At 44.9% G+C, this 20,389-nt stretch overlaps 1 protein-coding gene across 1 annotated transcript in view; it reads left to right on the top strand.

The window, feature by feature from the left end:
* grin2bb (glutamate receptor, ionotropic, N-methyl D-aspartate 2B, genome duplicate b) overlaps positions 1 to 20,389 on the top strand; it is a 93,338-nt gene that overhangs the window by 22,713 nt on the left and 50,236 nt on the right. The gene's annotated exons all lie outside the window — the stretch shown is intronic.

Below are 20,389 nucleotides of genomic sequence, written 5' to 3' on the forward strand. Positions count from 1 at the left end.
TGTGGAGTCGCCAGCCGCTTCTTTTCACCTGACAGTGAGGAGTTTCGCCAGGGGGACGTAGCGCATGGGAGGATCACGCTATTCAGTTCCCCCTCCCCCCCAAACAGGCGCCCCGACCGACCAGAGGAGGCGCTAGTGCAGCGAGTAGAACACATACCCACATCTGGCTTCCCGCCCGCAGAGACAGCCAACTGTGTCTGTAGGGATGCCTGCCCAAACCCGAGGTAACACGGGGATTCGAACCAGCGATCCCTGTGTTGGTAGGCAACGGAATAGACCGCTACACTACCCAGACGCCTCGGATGGAATTACCCCCCCCCCAAAAAAGTATCACATATTTAGAGATCTTCAAACGTTTTACCTCCATTATTTAGGGTAACCCTCCCTACCGGAAGACTTTTCCCGTTTTCTTCTTCCAAAATGAGACAGTCAAAAGATGATGACGTCCTCTGACAGCGTTTGACATTCAGTCCAACAAGCTCCCTTCCCTCTGCTGTCCCCCTGCCTCTGTCCGGCTGTTTGCATGTCTTTTTCTCCTGTCTTACACACACACACACACACACACACACACACACACACACACACACACACACACACACACACACACACACACACACACGTGCACATTAGCGCGCGAGCGGGCCAACACGCTAGTCAGTTAGCCAGGTCAGTCGGCAGCGGGGTCAGGGCTAATTAGGCCTGCGGCTCACTCAGATTGGTGGAATCTGGTCCAATCAACATGCATTTTTCCCCCTTGTGCCAGTGATTAATTACCTGCGTTTTGCACTTTGCTTACAAGCTTAATCAGCTGCTGGTGAAGGAGCTTTCCATTAACTTCGAGGGCCAAAGGTGACGTGGCTAAATTGACTCCCTCTGATTCTCTCTGCGGGTTTGTCTGCTCCGTCGTTTCCAACAAGCTCCCATATCTCACACCGTCCTTTGCTGTTGTTTTTTTTCCTTTTCTACCGATGCCCTGCTCAAGGATGCATTTAATCGTCCCAACCCCCCCCCCCCCCCGTTCTGCATGTGTGATTGAACAAGAAAGAAACAGGGGCAACTTGATTTCCCCCCCCCCACCCCCGCTACTTTCCTCCCCTCTCGTTTTGTTCTTTTCATTACGTTTAACTGTTCTTCCACTTCCTCTCCAGCTGTCTTTTTATCTGTCGTACCCCCCACCCCCACCCCTCTCCATCTCCGCCACTTCCTCTTCAGACTGGGGCTCCGGGCTTGATTGACATGATGAGAGCTGCCAGAGCTCTGCGTGTTACGCCGGGAGATTGAATGAGACAATCGGTCGTATCCGTCCTTCTCCCCTCGCGCACAGTTGTAGATGAGCGATGAAGTGTTGAATGCTTCAGGCTTTAACCGGCTTCATGTGGGTGTGTGTGTGTGTGTGTGTGCGCTATCGCGTGAGACGGGTGTAATTTGTTCTAATAAGACGTCCCATCATTGATTAAGAAGTTCCAGTGGCTAGCTGCTAGCTGTGTAGGATCGAAGACGTGGGAGAAGTGATGGAGAGAAGATTAAAAAAAGGGGGGGGGGGGTTTGGTGCATTGCTAGTTCAGTATTCTGATGACGGAGAGCCGGCTAAGCCGTGTCGACCTAAAATGTTGCAATTAACATGTCCGTATTAGCTTAAAGACACCCCATAACAAACCCGCCGGTTTTAAAAGGTGCCGAGCAGATGGTTGCCAGGCTGTTGTGCAGGCATCTGTGTGGAGAGTATTTACCGCCTGGACCGAAGCTGGGAGGGTTTTGACACCATGAATGCCCCCCCCCTTTTTTTTCCCCCTTACAATAATTTTCAAGCATATTTCAATTTTGCAGTTCGGTGTAACCCCCCCCTCCCCCCCGGATCCTGGACCCCCCCCCCCCCAAAACGAAAACAAACCGCTCTAGTTGGAGGAAGAGCAGTTTTTGTGGTTTAAATTGACGAGAGCTGGTTTTGAATCTGGCTTTGCCCCCACCCCACCCCACCCCCAGACGTATTTGACAGTATTTGCCAGTGTGCCTGTGTGTGTTTTGCGTTAGTGGAAAAACTGAAGCGCTCCCGTTTTCTCACACCCGTCTGCCGGTTTCGATGTAAGTCCTAAAAGTGGGATGAAAATTAATTGACAATATGTGAATTAATGTATTCCTATAGATACACGCAGTGACACAAACTGACATTGCATACACATTTGGTATTTGGATTCATTGTGTGTGTGTGCATGTGTGTGTGTGTGTGTGTGCATGTGTGTGTAAGATGTTGTCAGTCCCTTAGAGGTCCTGCGATTGCACAGGTTGTATACATTTCTATGAAGATGTGCTAGTTGCTGCCAGTGGGTTGTGTTGTGACAAGCGTCTGGTCTTGTGTTGTGTTACAGACAGACTGGACTTGCTCGCTACAGGTTAAGCTAAGATAAACTAGTAAGTGAGCAATTACATGTAGCAAGTGAAAATGTTTTGGATGATTTCTCTCTGTGGTGGTGTTGGTGGTGGTGTTGGTGGGGTTTGTGTATGGTGACAGAGACATGCAGCCTTTGCAGACACCTTAGATGTGCAGCTGCCTTAAACTTCGCCAGTATCGGGAATCAGGAACTTTTACTTGTCATTTCATTCCGTGAGATGTTGTTTCCCCCAGCCCACAGCAACGCAACACAAAGACAAAAACACATATCCAAACCACAACAACACATATATCCGAACTACCCCCGCCCCAAATAAACAAATAAATAAATAAAAACACATATCCAACAAATCAAAAAAATTTTTTTCACTGTCCAAGAGAGCGAAGGCCAGGATGACTGCTGGACCTGCCAGTCTGCATGGGCTAGCAGGCAGCTTAGCCTGCCCCGCGTCCACATCCTGTCAGACCGCCCTCGGTGTTTCCTCTACCTGTGCAGCTCCGGACAGGGCCGTGGTCCTAGGGCCCATCGGGCGCAGCAGACCAGGCTCCCCCAGCCGATCCAATGCCAGCTCTCCCACCCAGACACCTTCAACACATCTCCCCGCACTTTACGATGAAACCAAAAACCCAGTCGGGGCTAGGCGTGGCCGCCGACAGACCTCCCTCGATGTTATCGGAACTGCTGGTCTGCATGGGCTAGCAGTTAGCTTAGCCTGCCCCGCTTCCACGTCCTGTCAGACCACCCTCGGTTTTACCTCTTCCGGCACAGCTCCAGGCAGGGCCGTGGTCCCGGCCAGTTTTTATTGCCTATCATTATTATTATTATTATTATTATTCAATTGCCAATTTAGAGCTGGGATAGTGTTAAACTGGATGAAATAGAGGACTAAAAGGTATTAGAATATTGTTGTTATATGTTAAAACAGTAGATACAGCTACAGTAATAGTAGAAAATGCTGAAATAGTCCAAACTGTCACTCCGACTTGTTTGCAAAACCTCCCTCCTGTAAATATTCCAGTTATTCCTCAGAAACTATTCCTCCTCTAGTGATGATTATTATTTTGCTGTGTTGCAAAGTCAAATTTAGCTTTTTTTTCCAATACTAAAAAAAAAAAGTAATTCCCTATCCTGTCAAAAACAAGGAGAGTATTAAGATGTCTTCAGAACTGTATTAGAAATAAAATCCCGAAACACCCCTACGAATCGACAATTCAAACTTACTGTTGTCTTTTCAGTTGTTTTGTGACCCCCCCCCCCCGAAATGTGGAACAAGGTCCACCTGTGTGAAATCCACCTGTGTTCAGTCGCATGACTGCATAATGACTACCATCGCTGAGGAATGGCGGCGTGTAATGGTCCAGCCAATGAGTGGAAGCCACTTTAGTCGACACTGTATTCTTACAACAAATGCGTTCTCTGCATTTAACCCGTCCTATTGTATAGGAGCAGTGGTGCAGCTGCAGCACCCGGGGACCAACTCCAGTTCTTCTTTCCATTGCCTTGCTCAGGGGCACAGACAGGAGTATTAACCCTAACATGCATGTCTTTTTGATGGTGGGAGGAAACCGGAGCACCCGGAGGAAACCCACGCGGACGCCACACAGAAGGGACCTGGGACGGCCTGGGGATCGAACCTAGGATCTTTTTGCTGCGAGGAGTCTAGGGCTGTCAATGAATGTTCTGAATTCGAACACATAACCAAATTGTAAAAAAACAAAACAAAGATATTCGAGTGTGAAAATTAATATTTGTTGTGGGGGGAAAAAGGCAGCTCTGCTACGGCTGGCTGCCTCGCGAAATCTTGCGAGAGCCTTGGCCGCTGCATGACGGACATGTGTCACACTGTCACTTTCGTTGGTTGAAAATGAAATTTAGGTCGAGCTGAAATGGATGAATAATTCAACAACCGTGTGGTAAAGATGGCGGAGTTCACAACCCAACTCGGCCGCAGAGAAACTGATTTTCACCCCCAACAATCTAAAAAGCCCTGTTTGGAAATACTTCAGCTTTTGGTTGTGAATGGAAAAAGTGTGGAACCTTGAGATAAAGTAAGCAAGCTGTGTAAGCTACAGTTAGCTTACCATTCCCCCTCTGGTGACCTGAGGGAACATGACGTTTTATGGTATAGGACATTATTTTGTTCATTTTGTAAAGTGTAGATTTTTTTTTATGGAGTTTTCCCAGTTTTTCTCCCCAATTGTATCCAGCCAATAATTACCCCACCCTTCCGAGCCGTCCTGGTCACTGCTCCACCCCCTCTGCCGATCCAGGGAGGGCTGCAGACTACCACATGCCTCCTCCCATACATGTGGAGTCGCCAGCCACTTCTTTTCACCTGACAGTGAGGCGTTTCACTGGGGGAAGTAGCACATGGGAGGATCATGCTACTCCCCCCAGTTCCCCCTCCCCCCGAACATGCGCTCCGACCGACCAGAGGAGGCGCTAGTGCAACGACCAGGACACATACCCACATCCGGCTTCCCACCCGCAGACATGACCAATTGTGTCTGTAGGGACACCCAATCAAGCCAGAGGCAACATGGGGACTCGAACCAGCGATCCCCGTTTTGGTAGGCAACAGAATAGACCGCTACGCTAACCGGACGTTGCCGGTGTGTAGCTCTTTTAAAAGACATGTTTACGTTGAAATAAATATATACCTATACAAGTACTTATGTCTCTCATTGCATTGGTTTACCCTCCTGTGGATATAATGTGCAAAAATATATTCTAATGGGTTTGAACCTGTGTGTTTTTTTAGACGGAATAATCAAACATAAGTTTTGGCCAATTTTGACAGCCCTAGAGGCAACAGTGCTAACCACTGGGCCACTGTGTCTGCCACTGCTATCCAGACTTAAACGGAAAATTTCTGGTTTGACCGGAAAATAGTCGTCCAACACAACGCTCTCCATCTAATCTGACAGAGATGATGGAAAGAAGTTGCATGAAGGAAAGGCCAGAAAGTCCTAAATCTAACCGGGCAAAGCTCATACGGACACACTGACTGAGAGGACTCGCAGCTGTAATTGCCGCCCTAGGCCAGTCTAAATAGTGACTCTGAGGTTTAGATGTACACTTTATTATATGACACATCTAAGTCTTCCCTTTTTGAATTCCCGAATATTTTTGAAAGAGTTAGTGAAGGTCAGAAAATTTATCTAAATGCATAAAAATTTGGTGTGAGGTGTAACTTGTACAATATGTGAAAAACTTTCCAAGAGAGGTGTGCACTTTCTGAAGGCACTTTGTATGATAATGTCAGTGTATAAGAATTATTTACGTTGAGTCAGTGACAGAGAATGAAAATAAGACCACCAATTCTGGCAGATTATTGCATAGATGGTTGAATGAATGTGATATGTTGATCTCTTACTGTTCTAGTCCCATAACATACGCTATCAGCCTCCCAGAGGGTGCCACATAGCCAAAGGGTTGTAAGACAACAGAGTTACACACCAGTGGGCATCCTGGTAGCGTAGCGGTCTATTCCGTTGCCTGCCAACATGGGGATCTCGAATCCCCGTGTTACCTCCAGCTTGGCCGGGCTTCCCTACAGACACAATTGGCCGTGTCTGCTGGTGGGAAGCCGGATGTGGGTATGTGTTCCTAGTCACTGCACTAGCGCCTCCTCTGGTCGGTTGGGGCGCCTGTTCAGGGGGGAACTGGGGGGGAATCGGGTGATCCTCGCACACGCTACGTCACCGTGGCGAAACTCCTCACTGTCAGGTGAAAAGAAGCGGCTGGCGACTCCACATGTATCGGAGGAGGCATGTGGTAGTCTGCAGCCCTCCCCGGATTGGCAGAGGCGGTGGAGCAGCGATCGGGACAGCGCGCAATAGTGGGGCAATTGACCGGATACAATTGGGGAGAAAAAGAGGGAAAAAAGAGGAAAAAGTTACACACCAGTGACACGCCATCAATTGGATCAGCAAATAAATACAACTTACAAATGCTCGTTGATTATTGAGCTGCACAAATGTATGCCGCGGAGCAAATCGGCTCTGATCACTGGTGCTGGTGGTTCGAGTATATTTCTCTTCGTGTGCTCCTTCGTATCGATGCCGTCCATATTGCATACAGCTTGCCTCGCTGATCACAATCTCGCTCCCAGAAGGTCTTCACGTGTAGAGAGCACCTGCACCAGCATCTTCTGTGATCCTTTTTTTCTGGACTAAACTAGGATCCTATTCCTATCACAACACCGTAGGACATTTAACATGAAGTGCATTAAAAAGGAAGCTGGGGAGAAATGGGGGTGGGGGGGGGTCATAGCCAATTAAACAAGGACAATGAGATTAATTAATAATATAATGTGTGTGCTTGATTAGAAACACGATGATGAAGCGAGATGGGCTTAAACTCGAAAAGATTGACAGCAGCGGCGTAGCAGATAGAGAGAGACTGGAGACTCGAACGTGGTGAGGAGAGATGGACAGAGGGAGGAGGGTAAAAGAGGAAGAAGGACGAGTGTGATGAAGTGGAGAAAACAGAGTGTTTGAGGGAACGATGTGTATGCTGCCGCTCTTGTGTGTTTGTCAGTGTTTGCGTGCATATGTGTGTGCACGTGTGTGCTTGCCTGTGTGTGTGTGTGTGTGTGTGTGTGTGTGTGTTACCCCTCTCTATGTGAGTTGTTAGGTTTTGCCTGTGTTCTCAAGCGAGACTCCTCTATCTCTCTCCCAGCCTTAACAGAACTACACACAAACACACACTTTCTTATTCTCGTTCTGTCGTTTTTCTTCCTCTCTCTCTCTCTCTCTCTCCCTCTCTCGCTCTCTCTCTCTCTCTCTCTCTCTCTCTCTCTCTCGCTCTCTCGCTCTTCTTCAATCCTCTCACCCACCAGGGCTTGTTGAGCACTGGGCCGATATGTCGCTCTCCCTCTGAAAATCTAATTGGAGACAGGCTTTCATTGGCATGACATGGAGATGAGTTGCCAAATCCTTTCAGCCCCCCCCCCCCCCCCCCCCGCTTCTCTCGCTAGATGTTCTGTACAGTATACAGCACACTGACACAGCAGCCACGGCGGCAGGCTGAGCGCTGACGCCGCTCCGGAGAACTTAGCCGTCACAATCTGAGCTAAATCAAGCGACAGCACTCACTGTCTCAATAGGTTTAAATCAAGCTACTACACACTCGTCACCAGCGTCCACACACACCTCGTTCACATACGCAACACGAGGGGGGGGGAGAGACAGACGGCCCCAGGGGATTAATCAAAAGAGGGTTTTTTTTTCCAGAATGTGTGAATTTGCATAATGTTTGTATTTCCCTGACGTAAGATAGGGTTGAGCATCTGCTGGGATGCCAGCGAGGTCAGCTAAAGGTGAAAAGTCACTATATTAATTGGAGGATCAACTCGCGCGTTGGGGAAGCACTTCCGTACCCGGGGGAGCTGGAATGAAACACGGAGGTTTGTGTTGGCTAATCTAGCCGACTGGTGTCAAATCTGCGCAAATGCTAAATAATGTTTCCTTGAATGAATCAGCCCGGCTCTTGCTTTCACATCTCTTCAGGCTAATTCTCCTGCTGCTGCTGCTGCAGAGTTGGTGCCGTCACAGTTTCGGCAGCAGCAGCTGCAGCTGTGGTTTCTAGCTCTGAAATCTGACTGTAATGGGTTTTGAGGTGAAGTTGAGGGAGGTTAGCCCTCAACGGCTGTTGAAAGTGGAGCTGAAACGCTCCCTCAAGGCTGTATTTTTCATTACTAGAGAGAAGATGTGATTCCTGATGTGACTCAGGAGGGGTGTTGCAAGATGACGAGATGCAAAAGGCAATCAAACCGTGAGGTGGAGGGGTGCGTAATTGGTGATTCACCCAAACAAGCGATGCACTGATAGGATAATTGAATGACTGACCGACAAGCATGCCGTGGGAGAAAATGGTTTGGAGAGCGTTGTTTAAAAGAGTGCTGTGAGTAAGGTAGACCAGGAAAATACAAGGCTCTCGTGATCGTTGGCTATGAGCTTCAAAAAAGTGAATGAGCAGTGAGATGAGTTTTTCACTTTCCAGTAACATCCAAAAGGCGTAATCGAAGAAAGAGTCTTCTTCTTCGGCTTATTCCCTGTTTCTCAGGGGTCACCACAGTGGATTTTACAGTTTCCATCGGTACCCTGCGAGGGCACAGCACTGATGGTGGCCATTGTTAACCCGGGCCTTGACCAATCCGGTATGGTCTTGTCAATCTGCATACTGATTTGGCAAATTTTTATACCCTTCCTGACACAACCAGTAACCCTATGGAAGGGGGCACAGGTAAAGCCCTGGATGCCATCCCAGTATTCATGGGCTTGCGCCCATGCCTGTTGCCATATATGTGAGCATGAATGTATATGCAATAAAATGGGCAACAATTGCTTCTCTTATGAAAAGAGGTCTCAACAACAACTGTGGAAGTCAGGATTCAGCCTGTATAAGGACTACAGAATAACAGCATGGTAAGCCTCTAATTGGGTCAAAATTAAAACCTTCTCAACGCTATGTCTGGGTTGGTTGGTGCAATAGTGCCATCAAGACTCATATGGATTCTGACTTAATTTAAAAAAGCTCATAAAGGAAGAAAAAAAGAAGTTCTGCAATGTAGCAACCAAGGGCTGAATCACACCCTTTTTAAAGGCCTAGTCAAGTCACGTTAATTTCTATTTAAGTAGCGGTTACAGTTAGCTTACCATTGCCTACAGTGAAAACAGGTAGCTCCAGTAAGTAGCCTGTTTCCATAACATATTTTTAAGCGCATTTTGAAGTATCGCATTAGAAAAGGTTCATGGAAATAGCAAAATTTGAAAAAAGAAACCTCTTTAATTGCACAAAAAAAATTACACTCATTTGGGGTGGGGTTTTTTTGTTTTTTGGCTTTTTGGAAAAAGAGATAATGTGCTAAATGGGATATGGAACGCCTTTGCCGAATAAGGTCTGACGAAGTGAACATTTAACTTACAGGCTGTTTCCACTGTCGGCGTCTTCCCGGATGTTGACATAATGCGCATTTCTTTGTCTTTGTCTCTGGGCAGCATGAAACATGACCAGTAATAGCTGATATGAAAGAACAATTACAACTTTCCCAATTGAAACAAATTCCTAAAGACCTCTCTCCATTTTCTCTCATAGATGGCCAAGGCGATTAGTTTTGTTTCTGGTGGTGACTTGTTGTTGTTGTTGCTTCTTCTTCCTCTTCTTCGTTTTTATTGGTGGTTGGCATCCAAAAATGTTGCATTACCACCACCTACTGAAATGGAAGAACTTAATAGTACTGATTATTTACATTGTACACCCAAAGTGATCCCATTCACGACCTTGTCCATTCGATAACCCAGATCCAGTCTGAGTAGATGTAAATCCTTCCCACAGTCTAACATCTAGACCTTCTCCAGATGTGTCAAAAACATTCAAATGTCTCCTGGCAGTGTCCAGCACCATCTTGGTTTTTTTCTGACTTCCCTTTAGCAGCACAATTTATAACCATGGCAGTGAATGCCAAAAAAACTTTTATTGTCCATGCAGATATTCTGGTCAGCTTCATTGCTTTTCTGCTCCAGTTCTTTTTGCACTTCCATCATCTCGTCATTTCTCTCCATTCTCTTAGCAGCTTTGGCAACAATCGCATTTCTGCTCTCCTCTTATTCACTTTCTCTTCCTTGATTCTTTTTGTACACTGTGTTAATTCCGTATCATGATGTCCCTTGCAGTGCAGGCACTTTGCTTGTGCTTTCTCAACTTTACAGTCTTCAACGTTGCAGTTGTCCTCCCCACATCTCCCACATCTTCTGACTCCATTACATACTGCAGCAATAGGTCGATATTCTTGACAACAAAAACATCTGAGAGGAGCTCTCTCATATGGTCTCACCCTATAACACATAATCAAGGTACACTCTTTCTAGCAATTCACCTTCAAAAGTCAAACACACAGAATTACTGTCCTCCTTCTCCCCTTCACAGAATCTAGTCATTCTTCTTGCCTCACATACCTTCAATATCCCGAAATGACTCAGCCTTTACTAACAGTGGCATGCCACTTATCACTCCCTTCTTCTTTGCTTTTAATCTGAGCGGGAAGCAAGTCACACAAAGATACCTTCTAAATACCTTGAGCTTAAGGGCTCTATCCCTCGGATGCTTTCAGATACAATCAATGACAACCATCCCACTTCTAGTTATCCTGATTGATCGTACATCTCCAAGTTTTCCCCCTATATACTTTCCAACTTGTTGTGGGTCCTTGAAAATCCTGTCTTCTCTTCGCAGAAAGTTGAATCAGTTCATCTGGACACAACATTTAATGAGAGAAGCGGTTCATCACTCATCTAAGTGACTTCCTCAGTCTCAACTCACTGTCTTCTCTTGTTACAGCTTTCATCCCAGCGAGATGCGTCTCCTCTGTTCTCAGTGACTGACTAGAAGCGGTTGACCAGTTTGATGTATTCTTCCTTATATTATTCTCAAACCCTCTCATGTCCTCATCTTCATTTCGAATTTCGCTCTCCGACTCAAGACACCATTTTCATTCACAACCTCTACTTCTACTCTGTTAATTACAGCCATTTGATAAGTAGCCTATACCGCCAGCTTCTGACAAAACTACGCTGTGCGTAGCCTAATTTATTCATTCCAATCCAGTTGATGGAAAAGCGCCTAATTTGCTTTTTTTTTTTTTTTGCTTCATTTCAGAAGTTCACTTAAAAATCACTTGACAATTAATGGAAACATGGCTAATGACACACCGTATCCTAATGCCTTTAATTTGGGTGAGGAAGAATTTCTCCATTAGTAAAACATTTGCAAGTACTAAAAGTGCCTTTGGATGTTTTTATTTTTCTTGCTTTTTTTCTTCTTCTTGCTTATTAAACGGTCTACCACGTCTCTCCATGTGAATTAGAAAGTACAGCCCCCCTTACAGACATTAGCTTGTGATTCAGAGAGAGCAGGCGACAATTTTTCGGGACCATGGTTTGGTTGCATATGATGTGAAAAGATATCCGGGCAGGCAGACCAGCAGGCAGTTCTTGTAATGACACACATTGACTGGGCCCCCCAGGGCACTCAACACCAATGTGATATGAACTAATGAAGCTGCAGGACATTATGGAGGGACGCTGCACAGAGAGCAAGAAGATTGGCGGAGGTGGTGGGTAGAGAGACAACAGTAATAACCATGCCATTTCAATAGAAAACACATTAAGTCGGGGTGTGTGAGGAGTTGTTGGATAGGAGTATTAGGAGGAGGAGGAGGGAAAACCGTGGAAAATTAGCGTAAGCTATACACACTGTGGCGCAGTGCATCTGATGGCTATTTGCTCCATTTGTCAGTGTGTTTGTATGTGCCGCTATTCGAATAAACTAAAGGTATATTAAACCCCTAAGCAGGACAGTACAGATCAGACAAATGCATGAAAACAGATATGGTAGGTATTTTACAGGCATTTATCATAGCCGTCAGTCTCCTGTGGCAGGAGTGACCAGAGGTCGGCCATCTCCCACTCTTGCTCTCAGAAGTTTAAGGACATAAGGACAAGGACATAAAAATATCATTACAAATACATTATAGCACAACATATACTTGTAACTAGAGGGAGATTTTGATATGTTATGAATTTGTTGCATGGTTATTTTGATTAAATTACCACACGTCATTGACACTAACTTATTTTGATGCAGAGAAGTCAGCTCAAGTTGAGCCAGAGGTGGAGGATGGCTGAGACTGTTGTTATTGAAATAATAAGCAGGCTTCACAGTCAAGAATTAAACATTTAGGCTAAATTTTGGACACAGGATAGCAAATTATCTTTGATTTTTGGAAAGAAGTTTAAGAAGAGAGTGTATGGCATATTAAAGATTTACAGCAATGTAGAACTAAGTGTCAAAAATTATTCAACAATATGTTTTTCAGCATTACATTCCTCCAACAGACAGACATGCTCTGAATTTGAAAACGGTACCGGCCTTGTGCTGCTAGATATAGCGGTCGTTTCGTCCACCATTTTTTTCTTCTGTCGGGTGTCGTATTTCACCTACAGTACAGTACAGTACAAGTGCATGACAGGCTATCTAAGACCCTGTTTACACTTGGTTTTAAAATGCATTTTGGGCGATCGGATCGCAAGTGGACAGTGAGACGCATCGCCGTTTACACCCGTGTCTATCGTGTGTCTCCAAATGTGTCCTGCTCACCACTTGTGATCAGATTTTGTTACTCCTAAGAAGATGAAAATTTCCTGTTACGTACTTGTTGGGGACGCATCAGGACACATTAGCGTTTACACTGCAAAGAAATGTGGTCCCAGACCACCTCGGCAAGTGGTTTGAGTAACCGGTTCACAAAACATTTTGGTGGTCGTTTACACTTGTAGCGTCGTCCACTTGTGAGCTGATTGCAAAAGTCGCATTTTAAAACCAAGTGTAAATGGGGGTCCAAGTCAGTCTAACCAAAGACATTACAAGGTGATCTTCATGCCACAGGTAAAGTCTAGTGTTTATAGCCAGACTGACTTAAAATCAGATTTAAGTCTAAGACTCAGTCTATCTTTATGCAACTGGCTCCTAGGTATTCCTCCAAATTCTCTGCTAGTTAGACAGAAAGACAATGTTAACAGAGTCCTTGTCAAACCCAGATTGAGCCCAGACAGGCAAAGCAGCCCCCTTTTAAAAAGGTCTTAATTATAGATTTCAGCAAATTAGGCTGACTTCTGTCAGTTGTTTGGGCCACGCCAGTCCCTAGAGATATTTCCTTCTGTTGCTCTCCCTGAGGTTTCTTCCTATTTTTTTCTCCGTTAAATTTTTTTTTTTTAAGGAGTTGTTCCTTATCCGATGAGAGGGTTTAAGGACAGGATGTTGTGTTGCTGTAAAGCCCATTGAGGCAAATTTGTAATTTGTGATATTGGGCAACACACATAAAATTGACTTGACTTGACTTGACTTCCCTGTGTTGAGGGGGCTGTATGTGTCTGCTCAGCCATGATTAGGATATAAAAGAGTAATAAAAAAAGACAGGATGATTAGCTGCAATATGAGAGGGGGAGAATGAACAAAGTTCCGCCCTGGTGATCCCTTTGTAAGACAAATTTGAACTCGTGTAACTTTTACAAAGAAAGGATGAGCACACTTTTACAAAGAAAGGATGGGATGGATAGCACTGGAGTCAGACGGGAAGTGAATTTGTGTGTGGGCTGTAAGAGTGACGGAGCGGAGACTCTGGGTAAATGAATGGAAGATTTGAAATAAAGAAATCCAAACAGACTGAATAGGGAAAATAATATGTGAGTTGCAGGGTCTTTTCAGTTCAGTCACATCTACAATACTATTGAAGCTACAGAAATAATAGTGGAAGAGAGGAGGGGATGATGATGATGTGTAAAGGTGTGAGGTGGCATGGCTCAGTGGGAACACTGGAGAGGTGTCAATGGGGTCAAATCAATGGAAGGGCAACTGGAGGATGACAAAGGAGTGATTCTGTCGGAGGAAATCACACCGTGTGGTCATCTTCAGACCTCACTTTACACTTAACGTGGTGGCTCATGTACTCAGACAGCCATCCTCTTGACTTTCTCTTTCTGCCTCTGCCAAGGAGGTCGTTTTTGCCTTGTTTTTTTTTCTGATTTTCTGTCAGCAACATCTCCAAAATTGATTTTCACAGAATAGTGAGCAGGTGAGCCACAGACAGAGGAACAGTGGATAAGATTTTGGTGGTGAAATCCTGTGTATTTTGTAGGATATCTAACTTTCTTTAGAGAAACATGGCCTCCATAGAAGTTATGGTAGAATGTTTGGATGTTATGTGGGGCAACTGTTCAGCCTTGGCATCAGGTTTGCGCTCTCTTGTATTATATCCGTTTCCTCCGTAGGGTGTCTGGGCTCCGCCTTAGAGTTAGGGTGAGGAGCTCGGACATCCGGAGGGAGCTCGGAGTAGAGCCGCTGCTCCTTCGCGTCGAAAGGAGCCAGTTGAGGTGGTTCGGGCATCTGATTAGGATGCCTCCTGGGTGCCTTTGTTTGGAGGTTTACCGGGCACAGCCAACTGGTTGGAGACCCCGGGGTACACTCAGAACTTGCTGAAGGGACTACATGTCCAATCTGGCCTGGGATTGCCTTGGGATCCCCCAGGAGGAGCTGGTGGAGGACGTTGCTGGAGAGAGGGATGATGGAGTGCCCTACTTAGCTTGCTGCCACAGTGACCCGACCCCGGAGAAGTGGCTGAAGATGAATGAATGAATGAAAGATTTGAGCTTATAAAAAATGTGCAGGAGAAACCCATGTTGGCTTTGTGAAAGCTTTTCAACCGTCCAGATTTTTTTCTTTAAATGTGCCTTGGATGTGTATGCCACTTGTTGGTACACTGAATGCATGTACAGAGAACCTTCAGTTAGTATAGCTAGCACCTCAGAAAGACCATTAAAGGCGATATTGATCATCCTTTGCCAAAAAATAATATTTTTTTGGAGGAATCTGAGCAGGTGACTGGGAGCAATTTTTTATATCAAGCTATGTGCAGAGAAAAGGGTCAAAATAGAAAAGGGATTATACAAGTTCACAAATCCAAGCGCCGCTGTCTCAGACGATAAAGGAGTAAAAGTCTTCCGGTGAAATCTTTTGTGGTGGAACATTAATAAAGTCTCACACTTCCACTTATGTGCAGCCTCAGTGTGCAGGAGTCACGGAACGCATCAAAAAATATCCACAGTGCCTGGAGCACATTGGACAACGTGCTAGCTGTTAAACTAAACTGTCATCACGAACAAAGCATTATTTATTTACGTTAATCATAGACACTAACTGTTACAGTTTGCAGCTCTCTCTCTCTTTATCTCGCTCTCTCTCGCTCGATCATTGACTGTCCCTTCACTTCCCTGTCATTTCCCTTCTGTCTTAGGGGGGGAAATGGATTTAGGGCTGAAAGTTCTGTTTACAACCAGGAAAAGTAAGCAGGCCAAGAAACCGAAACTAAGAAACTAAGTGATGTGTTCTGCCTCTCTACTTGTCTGTTGGTTTTAGCACTCTCTCCGCTCAATTCCAGCACTATCGACGACGCCGTCATCGCCACCCTGTTGATCCGCCGAAACAACTTTGGCCTGCGTAGGGTGTGACTGACCTACCGGTTTGAAGAAATTAAACAAATTTGATTTGTCTTTTTGACATTTTACCAGTTTTCCTCCTTGTTGCTGCGGGTATCCCTAATTCAAATCACAGTAACATTAGTATCTCAAAGTAAAAAATTTTTTTAAAAAAGGGTGTCCAGGTGTAAAATATGTCAAAATACATTTTCTTTTAAAAAGGGTGTCCGGGTGGTGTGGCGGTCTGTTCCGTTGCCCACCAACAGGGGGCTTGTCGGTTCGAATGCCCGTGTTACCTCGGGCTTGGTCAGGCATCCCTACAGACACAATTGGCCATGTTTGCGGGTGGGAAGCCGGATGTGGGTATGTGTCTGGTCGCTGCACTAGCACCTTCTCTGGTCGGTCAGGGCACCTGTTTGGTGAGGAGGGGGAACTGGGAGGGAATAGCGTGATCCTCCCACGTGCTACGTCCCCCTGGTGAAACTCCTCACTGTCAGGTGAAAAGAAACGCCTGCTGACTCCACATGTATCAGAGGAGGCATGTGGGGTGGGGTAGAGTGGGGTAATTGGTCAAGAACAATTGGGGGGGAGGGGAACAAAAAAATTCCAATAAATAAAAGAGCACGTTATAAAGGAACAACTTCCTCTCGTTTGCAGTCAAAACAGGAAGTGTTGCATATTCTTGTCGCAGCCCAATCTGAGTCAACCACAGATGTGAGTCGCGCATGTGCAAGCGTAAACGGTTTACCCAGATTTATTATATTATGAAAATAGAGACGGGATTAGGGTTAGACCAAAACGGTTGCATAGCAACCCTTTTATTTTTGCAAAGTGCAAGTTCATGTTAGACTTGGTCACATTCATGCGAGGGTCCGCCTAGGAGGCTGCACATCCACAGACTGACAGGCAAAAGGTTTTTATTAGGTAGATGTTTTTTAGATTGAGATATTGATATTAAAACTTTTCCCCCCACCATATTTCCTTTTCAATCAATTCGGGCAATGTGCAAAAATCTTATAATGGCAGGAAAAACAAGTGTGTGTGTGTGTGTGTGTGTGTGTGTGTGTGTGTGTGTGTGTGTGTGTGTGTGTGTGTGTGTGTGTGTGTGTGTGTGAGTGTGTGTGTGTGAGTGTGTGTGTCTCCACTGCTAATCTGCATAATACTGGGCCCGTCAGCCTAATAATTTCTGTGCACAGGACCTCTCGTGGTTCGGATGATTCAAAACCTTTGAAAAACCTGTTTTATGCCGCAATTGAGTGCTACCTCCTCAGCTGGTTTTTCACCTAAGTCCGAGCACAGGAGAATGGGAGACATGTAGGCAGTGCCTGCGTGTTTTCCCTTCTCTTGCTAGGGGAAAAAAGGGCTGGTTTGTCGCCAAGTCCGAGCACAGGAGAAGGGGAGATATGCCTGCCTGGTGGGGATCTGCACTCTACTGAGTGCACTCCTCCGGTGGATGTGTGCAAAGGATTTTCTAAGAACAGACAGGAAGTTAAGGAATTATTGATTTCAGTTCACCCAAGATAACACTAGCATTTATGTGTTAATTCATATATATTTGTAAATTATGTATATGATACTGTATATAATATTTATCAAATATTGTTTCAAAACACAGTATATCCACAGGTAATCAAAATATCATTATGCGGTAATCCTAATACATTATAATCATCCATCCATCCATTTTCTGAACCGCTTATCCTGCTCTCAGGGATGCTGGAGCCTATCCCAGCAGTCATTGGGCAGCAGGCGGGGAGACAGGCTGCCAGTCCATCACAGGGTCCGTCCGTCCGTGTGTGTACACACACACACACACACACACACACACACACACACACACACACACACACACACACACACACACACACACACACACACACCTAGGGACAATTTAGTACGGCCAATTCACCTGACCTACGTGTCTTTGGACTGTGGGAGGAAACCGGAGCACCTGGAGGAAACCCACGCAGACACAGGGAGAACATGCAAACTCCACACAGAGGACGACCCGGGACGACTCCCGAGGTTGGACTGCCCCAGGGCTCGACCCTAGGACCTTCTTGCTGTGAGGTGACTGCGCTAACCACTGCGCCACTGTGCCGCCCTTCATTATAATCACTTAGGTTTACATTTATTTTTTCAGTGCCCTCCAATATCAAATTTAGTCTCTCCATACTTCAGACTATGGATTAGTTGTCTTTTCCATCTTTGACAGGTGTGGTTGGCTAACGGGACTACTGTGCGTATTCTTTTACAGCAGGCCCTGCACCGTTGTTCAATTTTGGATCATACCAGCAAACAAATTCCAAAAACGAAGCGAACGGCCAACGGCACAGGAACTCAGCTGTTCCTGTGTGCTTATTTAGAAACACGTCTTTCCGTCGGTACAGTCCGTTTTGGGTGAGCCCCGGTGATGGGAGTTTGATGGATGGTCTGTGTTAGAGGTGAATGGCGCATTAACTGTCACTCATAGTATGTGAGATGCCTTCAATCTGTCATTGTACGGACTGGAGTGTGTATTCATTGTTGGAGTGTGCGCACACACACACACACACACACACAGACACAATTTTTCTGTTTGCCCTCATTTCTAGTGAGTCAACCCCTTCCACCCCCCCCCACCCCAGTTGACGTGGCAATGTTATTTCCTCATTATTGTGAAAACTAGGTAACGAATCAGGCATTTCTGTTTCCAGCGGGGGGGGAGAGGGGGGAGGGTGACCTGGGTGGAAGAGAGAGATGGGCTTTGATGTTGAGCGGAGCGAGTGCACCTGAGAGGGCTCGGCTCCCTCCCCGCATGACTAACATGTATGACTGATTGCACACATGGACGCATATTTATATATATACAGTATTTCATGTCAGAGTGTGCACACACGTGTGCGTGAAAGCAGCCGTGAACACGAAGCTGTGCGTTCAAATGCGAGCTGCTTTGTTGAAAAGGGACGTTTTTTTTTTAAATGGAGCTTTCAAAGCTGATTAGATTTCAAAGATGATTAAAATAAGGTTCAAGTCGAGTGACTACGAAATGACTGATTAGGAGAAATACAGCCTCCCTTAATCAATTGATGTGGTAGGTTCCTAGAATATCTAGGGTTGTACTAGATTGGCAATGAAAGTGTATATGAGCATCAAAGTGTATATATATATATATATATATTATATAAGTATATAGTATCTACTCATATATTTTCGGAATGTGTGTGTGTGTGGTGTTGGTGTGTGTGTGTGTGGTGTTGGTGTGTGTGTGTTAGTTAGTGTAGCTAGCGGGACCGAAAACTAAAGCATTTATGATCCTAATTCTTTTTGGAGGTGGTAGGTATTGTCTCAGAGAGTAAGGGAAAAATCCCAAAAAATTAAAATTATGCATAATTATGCACAAATATGCAAAATATGCATTTTTCTAAAAATGGCTAAAAACCACTTTTCTCGGCATTTCAGATGATTCTGAGCATCTTTGATTTTTTCACCTATATAAAAAAAAAATTTCTGGGACTTAGAAATGTTTTGGCATTATGCAAAAATGCACTTATGATCCTAATGTTTTTGGGAGGTGGTAGGTATTGTTCCAGAGAGGACCAGAAAAATAGCAGAAAATTAAAATAATTATAATAAGTATGCATAATTATGCAAAATATGCATTTTCTAAAAATGGCTAAAAACCACTTTTCTCGGCATTTCAGATGATTCTGAGCATTTGGGGGGAGGGAGTTGGAGTGGGGGGATAAACCACCTTTTTTGGCATTTTCAGATGATTCTGAGCATTTGGGGGGAGGGAGTTGGAGTGAAGGGGGGGTTTAGGGGCAGGGGGAAGGCGGTTAGCTGGCAGGATGAAGAGGAGGGAGATTTAGACGGGTGGATAACCAAACCGCTACATTGTATATACTATAAAGTATATAGCATATAGTATATATGTATAATGTATACTATATATTATATGTTTTGGAGTTTTTTTGGAAACCGTCAATGGTGTTGATAAAAGTGCTCAACAGATGAGGAGCAGAATATCAAGATAGATGTAGGAAGAAAAACTTTTAATACATAGCAGTACAAGCTTGTTTTGTGTGTCATGCACTCATCAGCTGCCGATGTGATTCAACAAAGAAGAACACAGTTTACATTTCCCCGCGTCGTGCCCCTAATTTCGGTGGACAGCAGCCAATGAGAAGAGAAAACATTTGAACTATTACGACCAATGGGGTAGGTGGTTACGATGCACAGCAACCAATGGTGGGGTAGAAAACATTACAACCAATGGAGTAAGGGGGTGGGGCTTGTTTTGAAAAAGCATTTAAAGGGCCAGGGCACTGTTGAAATAGCATACATTTAAAATATAACAAGATAACGTCAAATGGGGTAATTTATGTATATCATATAGTGGGGTGGTGTTGGGGCACAGTTGGAAGGGCAGGCAGTTAAAATATAAAAATACAACATCTAGTAAATGTCATATATATATATAACAAATGTCCACAGGAATTTGCAATGAAACCTTCGATGCAGAAAATAGGGCAAATATGTACAGGGGGGAACTGTTCCTGATTCAGCAATTAGCAGATACATTTGAATCTTGCCAGCTTACATCATATATATATATATATATATATATATATATATATATATATATATATATATATATATATATAAAATATAAAGTATATAGTATAAAGTATATGTGGGTATCAAAGCTGGCTGGCCCCAGTACCTCCCAATCCACTCAGTCTATCAACGGTTCACTGTATCTCAACTTGGACACACAGAAGATGTGACAATGTACCCATAAAACCCCTCTGCCATGTACCCTCCAGTCACTTATTTTCACAAATAATCCATCTCAACCTCTGTGTCTCATTGAGTCACTCAGCAGTGACTCCTCTTCCCCTGAAGGGTCCTTGGCCACACACAATATTTTTTTCTGGCGCTCCAAGAGCGGCCGCTTGCTTCCTGACCGCTGAGAGTGATTAA

The sequence above is a fragment of the Lampris incognitus genome, chromosome 5, assembly GCF_029633865.1.
Source record: "Lampris incognitus isolate fLamInc1 chromosome 5, fLamInc1.hap2, whole genome shotgun sequence".
NCBI classification, from domain to species: Eukaryota; Metazoa; Chordata; class Actinopteri; order Lampriformes; family Lampridae; genus Lampris; species Lampris incognitus.